This window comes from Olea europaea, unplaced genomic scaffold (assembly GCF_002742605.1).
Source record: "Olea europaea var. sylvestris unplaced genomic scaffold, O_europaea_v1 scaffold227, whole genome shotgun sequence".
Taxonomy (NCBI): domain Eukaryota; kingdom Viridiplantae; phylum Streptophyta; class Magnoliopsida; order Lamiales; family Oleaceae; genus Olea; species Olea europaea.
The window spans coordinates 465,633-489,086 of record NW_019240764.1 but is presented as its reverse complement, the minus strand read 5'-3'; the positions used below and the strand labels follow the sequence as shown (position 1 = coordinate 489,086).

The 23,454-nt window shown below is 36.1% G+C and overlaps 1 long non-coding RNA gene across 1 annotated transcript; it reads left to right on the top strand.

Moving 5' to 3' along the window:
* The first annotated feature begins 153 nt into the window (after positions 1 to 153).
* LOC111381236 lies at positions 154 to 2,756 on the top strand. The gene is made up of 3 exons (XR_002700296.1): positions 154 to 1,729; positions 1,825 to 1,950; positions 2,427 to 2,756. It is a non-coding gene; the product is annotated as an uncharacterized LOC111381236 (long non-coding RNA).
* The last annotated feature ends 20,698 nt before the right edge of the window (positions 2,757 to 23,454 follow it).

Sequence of the window (23,454 nt, the reverse complement as noted above, 5' to 3'; positions counted from 1 at the left end):
AAGAGAATGAGACCCATGGTCATTTAATCAGAATAATTGGTCTTCCTACCTTTGGGCTCGAAAGCTTCTAGGTCAAATAAGTGGAGAATGTTAACAGGGGATATTGTTACTAGACAGAAAAGGCAACTAGTTCTGTGGCCCTTTTCAAAGCTTCCCAGTAGACGACTTTTTAACTCCAAGGAGAAACAAACAGAAGAAATCCTGTGTGTAATGCATCCTAACTGCTATCAAGAAAATCTAACGGTGAAATTATCAGTATGTCCCTTCTTTGTTGCTAGTCAGTGTCATGATATAGAAGCACATGAGGCAGTGTGTGTCGAGGCAAGGCATATATTCTCGTGAGTGGTCTTGCATGAGCAGAAGTTTAAATTTTTATATCCTGCTTAGAATAGTATTATTTTCTTATTGGACTTGACTTAGGCAGTTTTAGGTTACTTTATATTTTATATTTTAGACTCCAGTTTTCGTATGCTTTTTGGGTTTTTCTGCCAGATTGTGAATGACTTTTCTGTAGAGGTTAAGTTGTGTTAGTTAGAGTGGGTTTTGGAATTATTAGATTTAAAGAGTTTATGAGTAACCTGTGTTCTTCAGGAAACATATCAATTGATTACTATAATTGATTACCAAGTCTCTGGTGTTTTACTTCTGTCTCCACAATAATCCTTTTGTGTTTTCAGTCTTGATATTATTTTATTGGTTTAAGCTTGTCCTCCCACCAAATGGCTTGAATCGCCATTATCTAATGTAACCCATATTTCAAAGCAAATACTACGGTTTGTTTGCCCCTTTTTTTGATATTTTATTTTTAGGTTTTAAAATCCTTGTGCTTTGTGATGTAGGCATTTAGGAGAAGGGGGTGTGTGCTTGACCAACAATCCAACTTAATTATTAGATGCTATAAAATGTAAAAGAACATGAAAAGAATAGACAATAAAAGGTTAGGATTGAAGCTACCATTGTATCACTTATTTTCATCAATGGTAAAGTTAAGCCATTTAAATAGCCTTTTCCTCTCGAAGCATTATACACGTAAGATTCAAAAAAGTTAGTTTCCTTGTCATTCTGCAATGCAAGAAAGAGTACTATTGGTTTGCAGTATGATAGAAAGGTTGGGAAAAGTGGCCTATTTTTATGGTTGGATTTTTCTGAATTTGAAACATGGGTTGATCTTCCTCACTGTCTTATTCTATTTTCTGGTTTTCTTGTTATTCTTATCATCACACGTTAATTCATAACTGCATAATAGAGAACTCTGATATAGGATCAGAAAGGAAAAAGGTAAAAACTCGTAAAGGTTTTATGAAATGTCACTCAACTATTTCCTGTTTGGTTTTATGTACATTTATTAAAATGCTTTGTAAATTGAATTGGCCTTCTAAACGTGAAATGGACTTGTGTCTATGAAAATGTACTGTCAACTCCGTTCATTGTGGACCCTTATGAGTGAAGTCAAAGGGGACTGTAGAACAATGCTTATGATCATGTAGGTTGGTTATTTTGGCTTTACTGGTCAATGTTTCCTGCAGTCCATAATGTTCTTTATGTCCATGATTGGATATCAGTTCTTTTCCTTGGCAGAATAATTTTTTTCCCCATTAATCTCCTCGAGTGACTAGCTACTTGAATGCCTTCATGTTACTTCTAAATTCAGGATGAAAGGGAGATTAAAAGACAGAGAAGAAAGCAATCAAACCGGGAATCTGCTCGCCGATCCAGACTGCGCAAGCAGGTACGAGTTATTTCACAGCTAATTTAGTCTATGCACACACTAGTTATCGTGCAAACCTTAATGCTGTTTCTATGTCTTGTTATATTGGATTTTAGGCAGAATGCGACGAGCTGGCCCAGCATGCTGTAGCTTTAAAAGAAGAAAACTCGTCTCTTAGAGCAGAAGTGGCTCGTATACGGAGCGAGTATGAGCAACTTTGTGCCCAGAATGCATCTCTGAAGGTATTATCCAATATTTGGGTTTATAATCTTACCAGAAATCTTGGTGCAAATCAATATTAAGATTTAAGCTAGCTCCCGATGGTAATATTGAAGCATGTTCGTACGCCCTGATGTTTTCATTAACAACTATTTAAAAGCAGGTAAATTCACTTGCATTTACTGGACTTGTAGAGTAATCTCATCTCAGTCACTGTACATTTTTTTTGGTTTCAAACTGATTACTAGTCTTATAACTATTTTTAATGTAGTCACTCTGTCCATTCCCTAGCCAATCTAATGAAAAACTCCAATATGGTTGCAGATGTGGCAATCAACATGGAAAATGAGTGACTCGATTAAAATTAAAAATTTCAAGTACACTAACTGGAATTTCTCTATAAGTTTAATTTCTTTTGCTCTTTGTTTTGTCTTCGAAGATAATAATGCTGAGGCGTACAATCTCATGAAAATTTTCTTCCACAAATATGATTTTGCAGGAGAAACTTGGTGAAAGTTCCAGTCAGGATGATCCGAGGTGCAGTCAGGATTCCGGCCAAGCAGATAACGAGCAAAGTGGGCAATGAGTTTTGAGAATGAGTGGCTTAACCTAACCAGTAGTGATATGAACTCCAAAATTTAGGTATTGTGTAGTTGAAAATTCTGTCAAAACTTACGATTCTAGTCCCAATATTTGTTTGTCAATTATTGCCCATTATTTGCCATTTGACCAACGTTTTATGGTTGAGGAATCCAGATATAATGTAGAGCTGGTAATTTGTGATTTTACCCTCGTTCAGAAAAAAAGGGTATTGCGTTCATCCATGTTATATTTTTATGTATTAAATTATGGAAATTGTACTGCGAATGTTCGGTAAGATGGATTGACAGTCTATTTAAAGAGAATACCATCCAGTTTAATACTAAGAGAAAAAAAAATATCTCTAGTTTTTATATACATTTAAGTTTGTAGCATTTTGTGTTCACCTTCACAACTAGTATGTTGCCTTGTGAATTATTGCTGTTACCTTGATTACAATGTGTAACCCACTAGACTTTGAGTCGTTTCATTTACTTTTCCTAGCTATAATACTCGTTTCATGTATACACCATTGCATTGTTTACCAAGATTTACCGCGAGAGTTATTTCTTTCAATCTCTATGCACGAAAAGGTACAAATATAAAGCCAAAAAGAGGTAAAAACCCTTCAAAATGAAGCTGAAATTCAAAAGCCATTAAGCAACAAAAAATTGTGCTAGGTGATCACCCATTACAAAACCGAACGATCGCTCGTTTACAAAATTGGCTTCCGTAATTCAAAATCTAGGCCGGGCAATCGCCCAGGCCATTTTCCTGCTTCTACCATTTTTTGTTCTCGTTTTGTTTCCGCTTGTTTTTCTCATGGTTGATCACTCTCATCACTTTCAAATTTACTCCTAATTGTTAATTTGAATAATATCCAGCAATCTTCCACTTACTCAAATATAAAATAAGTTCAAACTCAAGTTTAATAATATTTATGTATAGAGTATGGATATCTTTTGATTTGAACCCAACTTTAGCGTATATCTCACAAAGTCATCATTGAAATTCTAGGTAGCATAAAAGCTTTGAACCTATCATTCCTTGTGATGATATCGATGAAATCACACACACGAGAATTAATTGTTCCAAGTTCCATACAATATTGTTTAGCGCTCTTATGGTCATGCATTTCTCTTTTTCATAAACTTTTAAGAGAAAAGCTTCAGCTCTATAAAGGTGGTACTATACGACGAAATTTCATGTATTAAAATACAGAAATCGTTACAAATTGTATTTTTGATAAAAATACAAGTGATGTTAGCCTTCTTGTAATTGCAAAATTGCAAAAATCTCCTGATTAATAATATGAATATTTGAAGACAATGGGCCACGTGGCTTGAATCCTGGTCTTCGAGAATTTGTTGAAAATTTGATTTGTCGAGACTTGACTTATTCAGAACTTGAATCTTGAGGCTTGAACTTGAATTTGATTTGATTTGAAAAAGACTTTGATCTTCTTGGACTTAGTGTGAATCTGTTTGATTCGAAGAAGATTTTGGTTCTATTTATAGGGGAGAATTTGTGCTAATTTTGGTAATTACTCAATTATATTTAATTAAAATGAATAATTGAGTAATTATGATTTTATTTATTTGTTTGTTTGTTTATTTATTTAAAATTTGATAGGGGTTTTCGGGGTTTTATGGACTTTAGTAGACTAAAAATTTAATTGGGCTAATGATTTGAATCAGCCCAATTCATTTTATTTTATTTTATTTATGTCTACAAATGACTCTCAAGATTTATTTATTTATTATGAAATAAATAAATTAATAAATCTTGATTTCGAATTTCTTGATTTGTTCGATTTTTTTTTATTTGATTTGATCTCAAACATCCTATTAGTAAATTAAAACTGATGAAAAATTTGAGAATGAATTTAATAAAATTCTAGTCCCTTGAATTTGAGAATAATAAATTTTTTTGTCGAATTTTGATTATCTATTTATTTATTTATTTTATACGACCCATAACAAATTTTATTTGATTAGGCTTTTTATGTTTTATGGTAAATTGGGCCTAAGAAAAGCCCGTTACACGCCTATTTATGCGAAGAAATTATAAGACTTGGGAACAAGTCTGTTAAATCTTGCAAATAGAGGTAAATGATTTTTTTTTTTCATTTCTTGTTATCCCCCCTCTCTTTTTTTCTCTCTCTCTTATAATATTATTTTACTTTTTGTTGGTTTCCACACATTATGGTTTCTGCAGTAATTGGCTTCTGCTTAGTAGAAATCATTTTCTTTTTCCTTTTTTCTTTTTTTTTTTGACGTGACCCCCTTTTATTATTATTATTATTATTATTAATACGTTTCTTGGTTTCCGTCATCTGGGCGGCGGAAACCAAAAGTGACCAAATTGTGGGCACTTTGGTTTCTGTTTGGCAGAAACCTTAACATTATATATATATTACACGTAAACCCCTCCCCCCCTTTTTTCCTATTTTTTTTTCTTTTCCTTTTTTTTTTTTTATTATTATTATTATTATTATTAATACGTTTCTTGGTTTCCGTCATCTGGGCGGCGGAAACCAAAAGTGACCAAATTGTGGGCACTTTGGTTTCTGTTTGGCAGAAACCTTAACATTATATATATATTACACGTAAACCCCTCCCCCCCTTTTTTCCTATTTTTTTTTCTTTTCCTTTTTTTTTTATTTATTTCTTTTTTTTTTTGGTTGATTACTGTTATTGTTTTTTCTTTTCTTTTTTTTTATTTATTTCTTTTTTTTTTGGTTGATTACTGTTATTGTTAATTTTGTTTTTGTACTTTTGTTTGAACAAAGTTGAAACTAACTTTTTTTTTTTTTACTGTAAGGATTCAACCTTTTTGGAGCGAATCAAGGATTTTGAGGTTCAAAGTTTTCTTTGTGCAAATGTTAATTTTTTTTTTTTTGCAATTATTTTATAAGTTCAGGAAATATATGCTTATAAACAAACTTAAAATTGCAAACCTTTATACACATTAAGGACTAAAGACTGTCACGTTTCACCATCTAATGCACTTTTTGTAGGGGACCAAGGACCTACTTCTTTAACCGTTCAAGGCACTTCATGTAAGGCACTTTATGTTTGAGACCAATGACATGTTCCTTCGATCGTCCAAGACACTTCATGGTTGAAACCAAGGACCTGTTCCTTCGACCGTCCAAGGCATTTTGTGTTGAGGACCAAGGACATGTTCCTTCGACCGTCCAAGTCACTTCATGTTTGGGACCAAGGACCCATTCTTTCGACCATCCATGACACTTTGTGTTAAGGACCAATGATTGGCTCATTTTATCGTCTAAAGCACTTTGTGTTAAGGACGAAGGACCTGTTCCTTCAACTGTCCAAGAAACTTTGTGTTGAGGACCAAGGACCGTTCCTACGACAGTCCAAGGTACTTCATGTTTGGGACCAAGGACCTGTTCCTTCGATTATCCAAGACACTTTTTGTAGAGGCTGCTTACATATTTGGGAGACTCTTGATTTTAGATGATAAACCAATTTAAGAGATTTACCTCCCTTCCTCTTTTTTTTTTTTTTTTCTAGCTAAACTTTTTATTTATTTATTTATTTTTTGCAGGCATGGGTAGAATAAGTTCTAATGATAAAGCAAACTTTGACATACACGAAATTGTTGAGCTTAAAAATCAAGGCAAAAGTTATCTGCATTTCAAAGACACTGATGTGAAGTATCATGCTTAGGCTGGTGTACGAGGTGAACTTAAATTTAGTGTCCATAAGCCAATGACGAATCCTTCTCCTGATCATCTGGACCCATTGTTGGAGTTGCATATGTCCAACATTAGTGAATTTCTTGAGAATTTGGATGTCAGCAAGTCCAACCGTTGTAGCAGTCATCTTACCTTTCTGTGTCTTCCACCTCATCATTCTCAAAGCATGGAGTGCATCCCAAAGGCTGTAATTTGTGAGAGAATTGAAAATAGAGAAATACGATGAGGAAGCGCACTAGTCAGTTGAGGAGAGATTTCTTTTCTTCCAAAATTTTGGGAGTGGTCTTTATGGGTCCAAAAACTTCTACTCAAAAGGAATCTTTGCGAGTTAGCTTTTGCAGTCAGTTCTGCTACAAAAGATTATCATTGCCTAAACTCTATTTATAGAGCTCTTGTGAGGTTTGGTGTTTAGAGACCAATACCTTTGTGACTGCCAATCGTGAAATTGGCATTTCTCTTTAAGACATCTACCAGATAAGTAGACTTTCGATCATGGGTTATTACTATGAGGAAATAGTCCCAAGCCTTTCAGCGTTGACGGATCATCTTCCTAAGTCTTGTCTGTACCTCTTTAATATATTAGCATTAATTGTCCATGCGAATGAATCTGACAGGGTTATTCACGAAGAATGAATTAATTTTTGGTTTCACGAGAATGATTGTGTCCAAAATCCTCGACAACACAAAAATTATAAGAATGTTATGAATTTAAATCATTCAAGAGACGTCATCAAAGAGCATCGAAGGAAATACAGAGGCTCGTGGAGTCTGACAAACCGAGAGACATTACTTGTAGAGATCGACGTCATTGGAGCAAACTGCCAGTATCTCTGTCTATAGAAGAAGAAGAAGAAGAGGAATTGGGGATAGCAGCTTACCTTTCCCTGTGGCTTTGTCGTTTCGTTCTTCTATCTGGGGATGAATGTATAACAGTTGGAACTTTTAAAGCATCTTTTAGGATGGCAGGCGAGTATGCTTATAGCCTGGTTCATCCCATATTAGCGAGCATTTATAGGGGACTTATACGAACATCTGACTGTTAGACAAACCTGGAACTTGGCTTGATCTCACATTCATTTCCTGGACATTTTCTCTATGCTTGGGCTCTCACATGGATAAGAGTTATTCTCATCCTAGAATTCGAAGATATGCTGGCACTTTGAATGCTTTCCAATTTTGGGAGAAAAATGTTGTTGATTGTCGGGAACTTATTCGTGGAACGATGGACACCAATGACTTTTATTGGAATCCATTACTCTCATCGTCTCATCTTGATGTACGTGTGGATGACCATCCGAGGTTTGCAGATATTTCAAAATTCATGATGAGTATTCGATCTGAATTTGTTTCTTATCATCGAGAAAATTCACCTTCATTCTTGAGGCGTATAATCCTCACGGGTTTGCGAGACAATTTGACTTTAGACAAAAACTTTCCGGTAAACCAAGAAAGTTAAATATTTCCCTTGGTGTAGGCGACATGTATCGGGTTTGGTTGTCTTTGACTCAGACGAAAAGTGGGTCTGTATTTCATATTCCAGAGTATGTGAGGGATATATATCAAAACGTTGATGTTGAATAGCAGGCTTGGTGGAATAGTGAAGTGTTGCCACTCTTGACCAGGGTCTAGGTACAAGTCTTATTTTCTAGTGAGAGCCGTGACTTTGTTTTTGGCCCGACTCAGAACAGGGTTATAGCTAGATGATTAAACCTCCCAAATGTTGCTCTTGAAGAGGCTTTTCGAAAGAGGGATCCAAACCAGCAAAATGAAAGAGGTATTAAGAGAATTAAAATTATAGTTCCCCCAACAAAGATTGCTGCCACCTCTGAGCCTGCTGATAAGATGCTAGAAGCGATTTTGATTCCAGATCATAGTAGTCCTGGAGATTGAGCATCACAAGCACCAAGAAAAACTTTAACTCTAGAAGAAGAAAGTTCTAGAGATCAGGTATAGTTCTTTTTTTAACGTACTGGTGTTTTTCATTTTCTGTCACAATCTTCAATTTCAGGCTCCTCTTTCTCGAATATACAAAATCAAACGACCGAAAGAATCGAGGCCACCTCAAGCTATTTCGAGTCCTTCAAAAGACGAAGTTGGAGCTTCTTATATTAACATCAGCCTCTCGAACACACCACGAGACGGTGAATTTTTAGACATGTCGCCTCGAACACGAAATGCAGGTATATTCCATGTTTTCGTTTGCTGCAATCGTTTCTTTTTTTTTTTACCCTTTTTTAAAATCATACTTCATTTTTTGTAGGTTTTCCGAGTATCCATGAAGAACTAAATTTCTCTATGAATCCAAACTTTTTGCAAGATCAGACTGGCGAGAATGATGGACTAATCGATGCACTTCAATGAATATATGATATTCATGATTTTCGTGTCCCTCCTTGAAAATATCCGTGCATCATCAATGGAGATATATCGGTGCTTATCATGGATAATTTTAATATTGAAGATGAAGTGAATTCAGGGAGTGTGAGAGCTAACATTTCAGAGATCAATCAAGGAGTCTCTGTCATTCCATCTTCGTCGACTTTAGTTGGCATGCCTCCTTCACAGACAAATAATCATCGGGCTCCATCAATTTGTTCTTTCATTTCTGGTCCTCCGCCTGGAATTACCCAAGAGGCTGCTTTGCATGAAGCCATAATTAATTACCTTCAAAAGTATTTTAAGGACGTCTTGAAGTATAGATTTTCCAACATTCGATCTTTGTGGGATGAAAATAATTTAATTCTTCAAAACGTGATTACCAACTCATTTCACGTAGACCCAGCATCTTTGATGAAGCGCATGGATTTGTTTCTGAAAGAAGCCGACTCTTACTTATCTGGAAGAAAGTAATACTTGTATTGTCTAACCGTCGAAGAAAAGGATAAGCAATTGAAACTTTTGAACATTCAGCCGGAGTAAAGGATTTCATGTGTTCTTTGTTGGAAGGCAAAATTAGTCAGCTAACTTTTGAATTAGATAGACTCCGTGATGAGCTTCAAGCTCAGCGAGAGCAGAAGAATATGATTGGAACTAAGAAGGCAACATTGGAAGAAGCACAGATAAGAGATGTCACTAGCATAACATCCATTGACTAGAAAAGAAAGACCCTTGAAGACAGTTTCCTGCGAGTGATCCTGATGAAGTCAAAAATTTCTAATATTTTTTAAGACTATATTGTATGAATTTTGACTTGTTATTTTTATTTAGATGAACTTTTCTTTTTTATGTTTCTGTGTTTTTTTACTACAGCAAGTGGTAAACAAATTGAATGAATTTATTGGTTGTGACTAAATTTAAATTTATAATTTATTCAATCTGCCTACATACCAGACGGGATCAAGTTGAAAGCTGTTCATTATAAAAACAATTTTTTTTCTTTTTACAATGAAAAATTTAAAGGAAAAAAAAACCTTCATGCGTAAAAATGCTTTAAAAATTTTTCGTTGATAGGTCTGATTTGCAGTCTATCTTCATCGATGATCTTGTACGCTCCGTTAGTAAATGTATAAGTAACAAGAAATGAACCATCCCATTTAGGCTAGAACTCACCCCCTATTTTTCTTGTGTTATGATTGATTTGCACATGGAAAGTACCAGATCTCCAACTTGAAATGATTTTGGTCGCACTTTTTTGTTGAAGGACTTCTCCATTCGAGCTTGATAACACACCAGGTGCATTTGTGTTTCTAACCTCTTCTTATCCAAAGCTTCTAACTCTTCCAATCGAAGACAAGCATTTTATTCGATTGTCAAACCTTTTTAGATGGCAATTCGAAGTGACGGGATTTGACACGCCAGAGGAAGTACAGATTACACCCCATATACTAATGCATAAGGAGTGGCTTGTGTTGGAGTTCGATAAGTAGTTCGATAAGCCCATAAGACTTTTAGATTTGGAGACAATCTTTTTCAGTAGGTTGCATAGTATTTTGTTGAACGCCTCTGCCAATCCATTAGCTGTTGCATTGTACATGGATGAGTTATATTGTTTGAACCCAAACTTAGCACATAAATTGTTTATGTGGCTATTGCAGAATGGTTTTCCATCATTAGTTATGATATGCCGGGGGACACCATATCGATAAATGATTTGAATATGAATGAAATCTACAACATTTTCTTTCTTTACTTCCTTCAATGGTACTGTTTCAGCCCACTTAGAGAAGTAGTTAGACCCGACGAGAATGTATGCATGCCCTGTTGAAGATTTTGGAGTTATAGGTCCAATTACATCAAAACTCTATGTATCAAACAGCTATGAAGCTACTGTCGGATGTAATGGTTCCGAAGGTTGATGGATGAAATTCACATGGACTTAGGCAAGCTTCACATTTTCTTGCATAATCAATGGAGTCTTGTACCATAGTTGACCAGTAATACTCCATCCTCTTATTCGAAAATGGAGTTTAGGTTCGGACTAATGGGCATCACAAATTCCAGAGTGGGCTTCTTCCATGACCTGTGTTGTTTCATCATTATTTAGGCATCGAAGGAAAACTCCATCAAATGATTGTCGATAATGTCTTTCCTTATAAAAGATAAAGTGGGAGGCATGTTTCTTGATTTCAGTTTTTCATTGTGGATTATCTAGTAACTTTTGATGTTGAAGGAAATTGATTATTGGCTGTCTCCAATCTTCTCTTTCTTCATCTTCGACTAATTTGACACTATTATTTTCTTCCAAATTACTGGGTAGCAATGACGGAAGCACCCATCTTTGAGCAATTGATATGAAGTGAGAGAGATCTTCATCCGACCTAGCTAAAACAACTGCCAAAGAGGCACCAACTTCCTTGTTTTCACTTTTTGAGACGAATTTAATTTTTATCGAATCAAATCGTCTCATAAGCATTGATCTATATTCATGATATAGCTTTAGCTCTGAATTACGGACTTTATATTCAGCTAAAAGTTGGTTGATTATCAATTTAGAATCTCCGAAGGCTTCCTGCTGGTGGATATCCATATCTAATGTTGTTTCTAAGCCAAGGATAAGAGCTTGATATTTCCCCACATTGTTTGATCATTTCTTTGTTAAGGCAAAATAGTAGGGCATGAGGAGATCATATGGAGTGACAAAGACTACTCCTGCTCCAGCACCATAACTTCGGGCTGCCCCGTCGAAATATAGCCTCCAAGATGGTGTGACTTCAGTGAATACAACTTTTTCATCGGGAAGGTCTTCTTGAAGTTCCCATTCCGCTGGGATTGGGTGGTCAGCCAGGAAATCTGCCAAAACTTGTCTTTTAATGGCCTTTTGTGAAATGAATTTGATATTGAACTCAGACAACAGCAGTGTCCATTTTCCAATCCTTCCAGAAAGAATTGGCCTAGTCATTATTTACTTCAATGGATCAATCTTCGTAACAAGATTGATTGTGTGTGATAGCATATAATGTCTCAATTTTTTAGCTGCGAAAATTAATGCAAGGCATATTTTTTTAATAGGTGAATACTTCATTTCAGCGCCTACCAATGTCCGGCTTAAGTAATAGAGTGCTTTCTCCTTTTCTTCATCGTTGACTTGGACAAAAAGTGCTCTTAAAGGATATTCTTGTGCTGCAACATAAAGAGTTAATGGCTTCCCTGGGATTGGAGCTGTGAGTACCGGTGGACCAGATAAATATTGCTTAATACTTTGGAAAGCATTTTGACAAGCGTCGTCCCATTCAAATGGTACATCTTTCTTCACCAAGTTGTAAAGACATCGTCCGGCAAGGTTAGAGATAAATCTTCATATATATGTAAGTTTTTCTTGAAGACTTTTCAACTCACGTACATTTCTTACCTCTGGCATGTTGATTATGGCATCAATTTTTGATTGATCTATTTCAATGTCGTGGTATCAAACAATAAAGCCGAGAAATTTTCTAGAGGTGCAGCCAAATGCACATTTCAACGGATTCATCTTCAGTTGATGTCTTCGAAGTCTTTTGAAACATCCCGTAAATCTTGTAAATGATTGTCACGTCTTTTTATTTGGACAACAAGATCATCCACATAGCATTCCACATTTTCTGCAGCATGTCATCGAAAATCTTCTGCGTTGCCCGCTGGTAGGTTGTCCCCGCATTTTTCAATCCAAAAGGCATAACTTTTTAACAATATATGCTTTTGGGAGTACGAAATGATTTGAGCTCCTTGTCTTTCGAGTTCATCTGTATCTAGTTGTATCCAGAAAATCCGTCCATGAAAGATAAGACTCCATACCCAGTAGTTGCATCCACCATCAACTCTGTTATCGGAAGTGAAAAATCATCTTTCAGACATGCTTGATGCAAATCTCAAAAGTCAACACAAATTCTTAATTGCCCATTCTTCTTTTTAAAGGAACAATGTTCATGATCCATGTTGGGTATTTCACTTTGTGTATAAATCCATCTTCGATAAGTTTATCGATTTTCCCTTTAATTTGAGGGAATAGTTCTAGTCGAAATCTTCTTTGAGGTTGCTTGATCAGTCGAACTCCAAGTCTTAATACAAGATGATGCACTGCAACCTTAGGATTTAACCCTGGCATTTCCTTGTAGGACCACGCGACCACATCCTTGTATTCCTAAAGTAAATTAATGTACTCAGATTCTTCTTTTTTTATTGAGGAGAGCACTTACAGGTACTGGTTTTGAGTTTTCTTCGATCCCCAAATTCAATTGTTTCAAGTCATCCACAGTAGCTTGTCTCCCTTCTTCAAAGGAAGGTGGGGCTGGTTCTGGTTCATCAGTTGGGATAGAACTTTCGGAGTCGGAGTTTGAGTCGGGAGCTTCTTCAAATGCTATGTGATTGATAGAGACTTCTTCCTTATCTTCACTACCCTATAAAGGTGGAGGAACTTTATGATGTCTTTGTCTTCTTCTTAACCGTTGTGGTTTCAGACTTGGATTAGAAGTTTTAATTTTAAGTCGAGAAAATACAGATTATTTTTGTGATGACATCTGGGGAGCTTGTGCATTCCTATCAATTTGGGTAGAAGAAGAAAAAATCTTCACTTAATTTTTGGAAGATGGAGACTTTACCTTTTACGTCGACCACTGGGAAGGGATCTCTTTTCGTCCTTTTAAACACCGAAACTCTGGCATTCTCATTTTCAATCCGATTGAACACTGAAGGTCTCGACTGTTCTGATTTCTCTTCTACAACTTCATAAATTTGAACCATGATGGGATTTGAGGAAACCTTCTTTACCTTAATCTTCCTCGGTGGATTAGGATCATATCCCAAATCATACCTGGGTCAGGATACTAAGGCTTTATCAAAATTAAAAGGGACACACCCTCCCGAAAGGACAGCATCAAGATCACTTAATTTTCAAGGCTCTCATTTTCGATACCCGTTATTTTCAAACAGCTTTTTAACTTGAGGATTGTAACATCCTTTGAAAGTTTATTTTGATTCAGCAGCTCTTTCTTGTTTGGACGAGCTAGAAATACAAAGCTTCGATACGTCCGGAATGGATGTCGAAGCCTCTGATGTAAGTTTATGTTCTTTTCGGACCTCCATGAGTTGATGGGGTAAAAGCAATTTTAAATTACTAGGTATTGGAAGAGTTAACTCTTTTCTCAATACCTTAACGTCGGTTGATTCTATTTGAGGCTTTTTGCCTTTAGAGAATCCTTCAGATATAAGTTTTGACTTGCCTTTGATGAGTTGATGAGATTGAGCAGCATTAGACGTATCATGATCATTTGCATCTTCTTTGATTTTGAATCCAAACATGGCTAACCCTACAGAGTTGTACTCTTCATCTTCCATGTAAAATTTGGCATCAATAAAATGGGATTCTTCTTCAAGGAATGGTTTAGACTAAGCAACCATATATTTAACTTTTCTATCTCAGCTATATTTGAAGCATTGGTGGTAAGTAGAATGTATCACTCCAGTTTCATGTAGCCAAGCACGTCCAAGGAGTAAATCATATGATGTTTTAGCATCAATGACACAGAAGAGAACTAAGGAGATTAACTCTCCTATTTGCAGCTTCAAGCGAATCATGCCAATGGCTCGCTGACCTTTCTGATTGAATCCTTGAATCATGATTTTGCTTCTGGACAGATCACTAACATTAATTCCAACCTTATTTATTGTTTTGACCGGTATAATATTCACACAGATCCACAATCAATCATTATCCGATTGATCTTGTATCCTCAAATATAACCGCTGACATTCAGTGGCCTATTATGTGGACGATAACCTAGCTATAAATCTTCATCGTCGAATGTTATGGCAGCCATACAGTCTTGAGGAGTTGTGGATCCAATATGTTCTAAAATTTTACCTTCGTATTCTTCTGGATTGATTAACGCTGTGACCAAAGCCATTCGATCATCGAAAGGAAGATTAAGAGACTCTGGTAGACTCATATTGGCAGAAATATTATTGAGCCGTGAGATAGTTTTCTTCTATTTTGAAGTTTGTCCGTATGCATTTTTCATCTCATTTTTCTTTTCCACATTGATAACATTGGAGGTAAAACTTTCATTGTCAAAAAAACCCTTAGGAAAATAATCACCCAAGGTTGGTAGTCTGGGAGAAATGCGTGAAGCAGCTTCTACTCCCGCCGATTTAGTGAATCCTCTTGATTTGGCTTTATACCTTTTTCTTCGGTTGTTCCTTGGTCTTGATTTCTTGTCATAAATACTAGAACTTGGGAGTTGTGGAGCCATTCGGCAACGTCTTTTCACAAGGGTCCATGCCTGTGATCTTCTTCTAATGTTTTCTCTTTATTGGATTGAATTTTTGTACTTAATTCCTCTAGCTCTGTTCCTGCAAGAGGCGTAGAAGGTAATATTTTACCTGTTTTGTTCAGCATTCGGTATTTTTCTTTCTTCCTTATGAAAGTAGACCAGCCGTCACCGATCTCGTATTCAGATTCTGAGTCAGAATCCCAAACATCCAAGTCACCCATTATAATTTCATAAAAGGTTTAAAGATTTGATGCATTTATTATTATTATTATTATTATTATTATTATTATTATTATTATTATTATTATTATTATTATTATTATTATTATTATTATTATTATTATTATTATTATTATTATTATTATTATTATTATTATTATTATTATTATTATTATTATTATTATTATTATTATTATTATTATTATTATTATTATTATTATTATTATTATTATTATTAATACGTTTCTTGGTTTCCGTCATCTGGGCGGCGGAAACCAAAAGTGACCAAATTGTGGGCACTTTGGTTTCTGTTTGGCAGAAACCTTAACATTATATATATATATATATATATATATATTACACGTAAGCCCCTCCCCCCTTTTTTCTCATGTTTTGTTTTTTTTTTCTTTTCCTTTATTTATTTATTTATTTTTTGGTTGATTACTATTATTGTTATTGTTTTTGTATTTTTGTTTGAACAAAGTTGAAACTAACTTTTTCTTTTTTCTTTTTTTTTTTTACACTGCAGGGATTCAACCTTTTTGGAGCGAATCAAGGATTTTGAGGTTCAAAGTTTTCTTTGTGTAGATGTTAAATTTTTTTTTTTTTTTTGCAATTATTTTATGAGTTCAGGAAATATATGCTTATGAATAAATTTAAAATTGCAAACCTTTATACACATTGAGGACTAAAGACTGTCACTTTTCACCATCTAATGCACTTTTTGTTAGAGACCAAGGACCTACTTCTTCGACCGTTCAAGGCACTTCATGTTTGAGACCAAGGACTTGCTCCTTCGACCATTCAAGGCATTTTGTGTTGAGGACCAATGACCTGTTCCTTCGATCGTCCAAGACACTTCGTGTTTAAAACCAAGGACCTGCTCCTTCAATCGTTCAAGGCATTTTGTGTTGAAGACCAAGGACATGTTCTTTCGACCGTCCAAGTCACTTCATGTTTGGGACCAAGGACCCGTTCTTTCAACCATCCAAGGCACTTTGTGTTAAGGACCAAGGATTGGCTCCTTCTATTGTCCAAAGCACTTTGTGTTAAAGACGAAGGACCTATTCCTTCAACTGTCCAAGAAACTTTGTGTTGAGGACCAATGACCGTTCCTACGACAGTCCAAGGTACTTCTTGTTTGGGACCAAGGACCTGTTACTTCGACTGTCCAAAACACTTTTTGTAGAGGCTGCTTACATATTTGGGAGACTCTTGATTTTAGACGATAAACCAATTTAAGAGATTTACCTCCCTTTCTCTCTTTTTTTTTTTTTTTTTTTTGCAGGCATAGCTAGAATAAGTTGTAATGATAAATCATACTCTGACATACACGAAGTTATCTGCATTTCAAAGATACTGATGTGAAGTATCATGCCTAGGCTGGTGTACGAGGTGAACTTAAATTTAGTGTCCATAAGCCAATGACGGATCCTCCTCCTGATCATCTGGACCCATTGTTTTTCTTTTTTTTTTTTTTTTTTTTTTTTGCAGGCATAGCTAGAATAAGTTGTAATGATAAATCATACTCTGACATACACGAAGTTATCTGCATTTCAAAGATACTGATGTGAAGTATCATGCCTAGGCTGGTGTACGAGGTGAACTTAAATTTAGTGTCCATAAGCCAATGACGGATCCTCCTCCTGATCATCTGGACCCATTGTCAGAGTTGCATATGTCCAACATTAGTGAATTTCTTGAGGATTTGGATGTCAGCAAGTCCAACCGCTGTAGCAGTCATCTTAACTTTCTGTGTCTTCCGCCTCATCATTCTCAGAGCATGGAGTGCATCCCAAAGGCTGTAATTTGTGAGAGAATTAATAATAGAGAAATACGATGAGGAAGCGCACTAGTCAGTCGAGGAGAGATTTTTTTTCTTCCAAAATTTTGGGAGTGGTCTTTATGGGTCCAAAAACTTCTACTCAAAAGGAATCTTAGCGAGTTAGCTTTTGCAGTCGGTTTTGCTACAAAAGATTATCATTGCCCAAACTCTATTTATAGAGCTCTTGTGAGGTTTGGTGTTCAGAGACCAATACCTTTGTGACTGCCAATGGTGAAATTGGCATTTCTCTTTGAGACATCCGCGAGATAAGTAGACTTTCGATCATGGGTTATTACTATGAGAAAATAGTCTCAAGCCTTTCAGAGTTGATGGATCATCTTCCCAAGTCTTGTCTGTACCTCTTTAATATATTAGCATTGACTGTCCATGCGAATGAATCTGATAGGGTTATTCATGAAGAATGAATTAATTTTTAGTTTCACGAGAATGGTTGTGTCTAGAATCCTCGACAACTCAAAAATTATAAGAATGCTATGAATTTAAATCCATTCAAGAGACGTCATCAAAGAGCATCGAAGGAAATACAGAGGCTCGTGGTGTCAAACAAACCGAGAGACATTACTTGTAGGGATCAACATCATTGGAGCAAACTGCCAGTATCTCTGTCTATAGAAGAAGAAGAAGAAGAAGAAGAAGAATTGGAGATAGCAGCTTATCTCTCCCTATGGCTTTGTCGTTTCGTTCTTCTATCTGGGGATAAATGTATAACAGTTGGAACTTTTAAAGCATCTTTTAGGATGGCAGACGAGTATGCTTATAGCCTGGTTCCTCCCATATTAGTGAGCATTTATAGGGGACTTACACGAACATCTGACCGTTAGACAAACCTGGACATTGGCTTGATCTCACATTCATTTCCTGGACATTTTCTTTATGCTTGGGCTCTCACATGGATAAGAGTTATTCTCATCCTATAATTCGAAGATATGCTAGCACTTTGAATGCTTTCCAATTTTGGGAGAAAAATGTTGTTGATTGTCGGGAACTTATTCGTGGAACGATAGACACCAATAACTTTTATTGGAATCCATTACCCTCATCGTCTCATCTTGATGTACGTGTGGATGACCAATCGAGGTTTGCAGATACTTCAGAATTCATGATGAGTATTCGCTCTGAATTTGTTTCTTATCATCGAGAAAATTCACCTTCATTCTTGAGGCATTTAATCCTCACGGGTTTGCGAGACAATTTGACTTTAGACTGAAACTTTCCAGTTCACCAAGAAAGTTAAATATTTTCCCTGGTGTAGGCGACATTTATTGGGTTTGGTTGTCTTTGACTCAGACGAAAAGTGGGTCTGTATTTCATATTCCAGAGTGTGTGAGGGATATACATCAAAATGTTGATGTTGAATACAAAGCTTGGTGGAATAGTGAAGTGTTGCCACTCTTGACCAGGGTCCAGGTACAAGTCTTATTTTCTAGTGAGAGTCGTGACTTTATTCTTGGCTCGACACATAACAGGGTTATAGCTAGAGGATTAGACCCTCCAAATGTTGCTCATGAAGAGGTTTTACGAAAGAGGGATCCAAACTAGCAAAATGAAAGAGGTATTAAGAGCATTAAAATTATAGTTCCCCCAGCAAAGATTGCTGCTACCTCTGAGCTTGCTGATAAGGTGCTAGATGAGATTTTGATTCCAAATCACAGTAGTCCTAGAGATCGAGCATCACAAGCACCAAGAAAAACTTTAACTCTAGAAGACGAAAGTTCTAGAGATCAGGTATAGTTCTTTTTTTAAAGTACTATTGTTTTTCATTTTCTGTCACAATCTTCAATTTCAGGCTCCTCTTTCTCGAATATACAAAATCAAACGACCGAAAGAACCGAGGCCACTTCAAGCTATTTCCAGTCCTTCAAAAGACGAAGTTGGAGCTTCTCATATTAACATCAGCCTCCCGAACACACCATTAGACGGTGAATTTTTAGACATGTCACCTAGGACAAGAAATGCAGGTATATTCCATGTTTTCGTTTGCTGCAATCGTTTCTTTTCTTTTCTTTTATTACCCTTTTTTTAAATCATACTTCATTTTTTGTAGGTTTTCCGAGTATCCATGAAGAACTAAATTTCTCTATGAATCCAAACCTTTTGCAAGATCAGACTGGTGAGAATGATGGGCGAATCGGTGCACTTCAATGAATATATGATATTCATGATTTTCATGTCCCTCCTTGCAAATATCCGTGCATCATCAATGGAGATATTTCGGTACTTATCATGGATAATTTTAATATTGAAGATGAAGTGAATTCAGGGAGTGTGAGAGCTAACATTTCAGAGATCAATCAAGGAGTCTCTGTCATTCCATCTTCGTCGACTTTAGTTGGCATGCCGCATTCACAGACAAATAATCATCGGGCTCCATCAATTTGTTTTTTCATTTATGGTCCTCCGCCTGGAATTACCCAAGAGGCTGCTCTGCAAGAAGCCATAATTAATTACCTTCAAAAGTATTTTAAGGACGTCTTGAAGTATAGATTTTCCAACATTCGATCTTTATGGGATGAAAATAATTTAATTCTTCAAAACGTGATTACCAACTCATTCCACATAGACCCAACATCTTTGATGAAGCGCATGGATGTGTTTCTGAAAGAAGTCGACTCTTACTTATCTGGAAGAAAGTAATACTTGTATTGTCTAACCGTCAAAGAAAAGGATAAGCAATTGAAACTTTTGAACATTCAGTCGGAAGTAAAGGATTCCACGTGTTCTTTGCTAGAAGGCAAAATTAGTTAGCTAACTTTTGAACTAGATAGACTTCGTGATGAGCTTCAAGCTCAGCGGGAGTAGAAGAATATGATTGGAACTAAGAAGGCAACATTGGAAGAAGCACATATAAGAGATGTCACTAGCATAACATCCATTGACTAGAAAAGGAAGACCCTTGAAGACAGTTTCCTACGAGTGATCCTGATGAAGAAAAAAATTTCTAATATTTTTTAAGAATATATTGTATGAATTTTGACTTGCTATTTTTATTTGGATGAACTTTTCTTTTTCGTGTTTCTGTGTTTTTTTACTACAGCAAGTGGTAAACAAATTGAATGAATTTATTGGTTGTGACTGAACATAAATTTATAATTTATTCAATCTGCCTACATACTAGATGGGATCAAGTCGAAAGCTGTTCATTACAAGAACACAAATTTTTTTCTTTTTACAATGAAAAATTTAAAGGAAAAAAAAAACTTCATGCGTAAAAATGCTTTAAAAATTTTTCGTTAATAGGTCCGATTTGCAGTCTATCTTCATCGATGATCTTGTACGCTCCGTTAGCGAATGCATGAGTAACAAGAAATGGACCATCCCATTTAGGCTAGAACTCACCCCTTGTTTTTCTTGTGATTATGATTGATTTGCACATGGAAAGTACCAGATCTCCAACTTTAAATGATTTTGGTCGCAATTTTTTGTTGAAGGACTTCTCCATTCAAGCTTAATAACACACTAGGTGCATTTGTGTTTCTAACCTCTTCTTATCCAAAGCTTCTAACTCTTCCAATCGAAGACGAGCATTTTATTCAGTCGTCAAACCTTTTTAGATAGCAATTCGAAGTGATGGGATTTGACACTCCAGAGGAAGTACATATTACACCCCATATACTAATGCATAAGGAGTGGCTTGTGTTGGAGTCCGATAAGTAGTTCGATAAGCCCATAAGACTTTTAGATTTGGAGACAACTTTTTCAGTAGGCTGCATAGTAATTTGTTGAATGCCTCTGCCAATCCATTAGCTGTTGCATTGTACATGGATGAGTTATACTGTTTGAACCCAAACTTAGCACATAAATTGTTTATGTGGCTATTGTAGAATGGTTTTCCATCATCAGTTATGATATGCTGAGGGATACCATATCGATAAATGATTTGGATATGAATAAAATCTGAAACATTTTCTTTCTTTACTTCTTTCAATGGTACAGCTTCAGCCCACTTAGAGAAGTAGTCGGTCCCGACGAGGATGTATGCATGCCCTACTGAAGACTTCGGAGTTATAGGTCTAATTACATCAAAACTCCATGTATCAAACGCCTATGAAGCTACTGTCGGATGTAATGGTTCCGTAAGTTGATGGATGAAATTCACATGGACTTAGGCAAGCTTCACATTTTCTTGCATAATCCATGGAGTCTTGTACCATATTTGACCAGTAATACTCCATCCTCTTTATTCGAAAATGGAGTTTAGGTCCGGACTGATGGGTATCACAAATTCCAGAGTGGGCTTCTTCCGTGACCTGTGTTGTTTCATAATTATTTAGGTATCGAAGGAAAACTCCATCAAATAATCGTCGATAAAGTCTTTCCTTATAAAAGATAAAGCGGGAGGCATGCTTCTTGATTTCAGTTTTTCGTTGTGGATTATTTGGTAACTTTTGATGTTGAAGAAAATTGACTATTGGCTGTCTCCAATCTTCTCTTTCTTCATGTTCGACTAATTTGACACTATTATTTCCTTCCAAATTACTGGGTAGTAATGACGGAAGCACCCATCTTTGAGCAATTGATATGAAGTGAGAGAAATCTTCATCCGACCTAGCTAAAACAGCTGCCAAAAAGGCATCAGCTTCCTTGTTTTCACTTTTCGGGATGAATTTAATTTTTATCGAATCAAATCGTCTCATAAGCATTGATGCATATTCATGATATAGCTTTACCTTTGAATTACGGACTTTATATTCAGCTAAAAGTTGGTTGATTATCAATTTAGAATCTCCGAAGGCTTCGTGCTGGTGGATATCCATATCTAATGCTGCTTCTAAGCCAAGGATAAGAGCTTGATATTTCCCCACATTGTTTGATCATTTCTTTGTTAAGGCAAAATAGTAGGGCATGACGAGATCATATGGAGCGACAAAGACTACTCCTGCTCCGGCACCATAACTTTGGGTTGCCCCGTCGAAATATAGCCTCCAAGATGGTGTGACTTCAGTGAATACAACTTCTTCATCGGGAAGGTCTTCTTGAAGTTCCCATTCCGCTGGGATTGGGTGGTCAACCAGGAAATCTGCCAAAACTTGTCCTTTAATGGCCTTTTGTGAAATGAATTTGATATCGAACTCAGACAACAGCAGTGCCCATTTTCCAATCCTTCCAGAAAGAATTAGCTTAAACATTATTTACTTCAATGGATCAATCTTCGTAACAAGATTGATTGTGTGAGATAGCATATAATGTCTCAACTTTTTAGCTGCAAAGATTAATGCAAGGCATATTTTTTCAATAGATGAATACTTCATTTCGGCGCCTACCAATGTCTGGCTTAAGTAATAGAGTGATTTCTCCTTTTCTTCATCGTTGACTTGGACAAGAAGTGCTCTTAAAGAATATTCTTGTGCTGCAAAATAAAGAGTCAGTGGCTTCCCTGGGACTAGAGCTGTGAGTACCGGTCGACCAGATAAATATTGCTTAATATTTTGGAAAGCATTTTGACAAGCGTCGTCCCATTCAAATGGTACATCTTTCTTCACCAAGTTGTTGAATGGAAGATATCGTCCGGCAAGGTTAGAGATAAATCTTCGAATATATGTAAGTTTTTCTTGAAAACTTTTCAACTCACGTACATTTCTTGGCTCTGGCATATTGGTTATGGCATCAATTTTTGATTGATCTATTTCAATGCCCTGGTGTCTAACAATGAAGCCGAGAAATTTTCCAGAGGTGACCCCAAATGCACATTTCAACGGATTCATCTTCAGTTGATGTCTTCGAAGTCTTTTGAAACATCCCGTAAATCTTGTAAATGATCGTCACGTCTTTTTATTTTGACAACAAGATCATCCACATAGCATTCCACATTTTATGCTGCATGTTATCGAAAATCTTCTGCATTGCCCGCTAGTAGGTTGCCCCCGCATTTTTCAATCCAAAAGGCATAACTTTTTAACAATATATGCTTTTGGGAGTACGAAATGATGTAAGCTCATCATCTTTCGAGTTCATCTGTATCTAGTTGTATCCAGAAAATCCGTCCATGAAAGATAAGACTCCATACCCAGTAGTTGCATCCACCATCAACTTTGTTATCGGAAGTGGAAAATCATCTTTCGGACATGCTTGATGCAGATCTCAAAAGTCAACACAAATTCTTAGTTGCCCATTCTTCTTTTTAAAGGAACAATGTTCGTGATCCATGTTGGGTATTTCACTTTGTGTATAAATCCAGCTTCAATAAGTTTATCGATTTTCCCTTCAATTTGAGGGAATAGTTCTAGTCGTAATCTTCGTTGAAGTTGCTTGATCGGTCGAACTCTATGTCTTATTACAAGATGATGCACTGCAACCTTAGGATCTAACCCTGGCATTTCCTTGTAGGACCACGCGAACACGTCTTTGTATTCCTAAAGTAAATTAATGTACTCAGATTCTTCTTTTTTATTGAGGAGAACACTTACAAATACTGGTTTTGAGTCTTCTTCGATCCCTAATTTCAATTGTTTCAAGTCATCCACATTAGCTTGTCTCC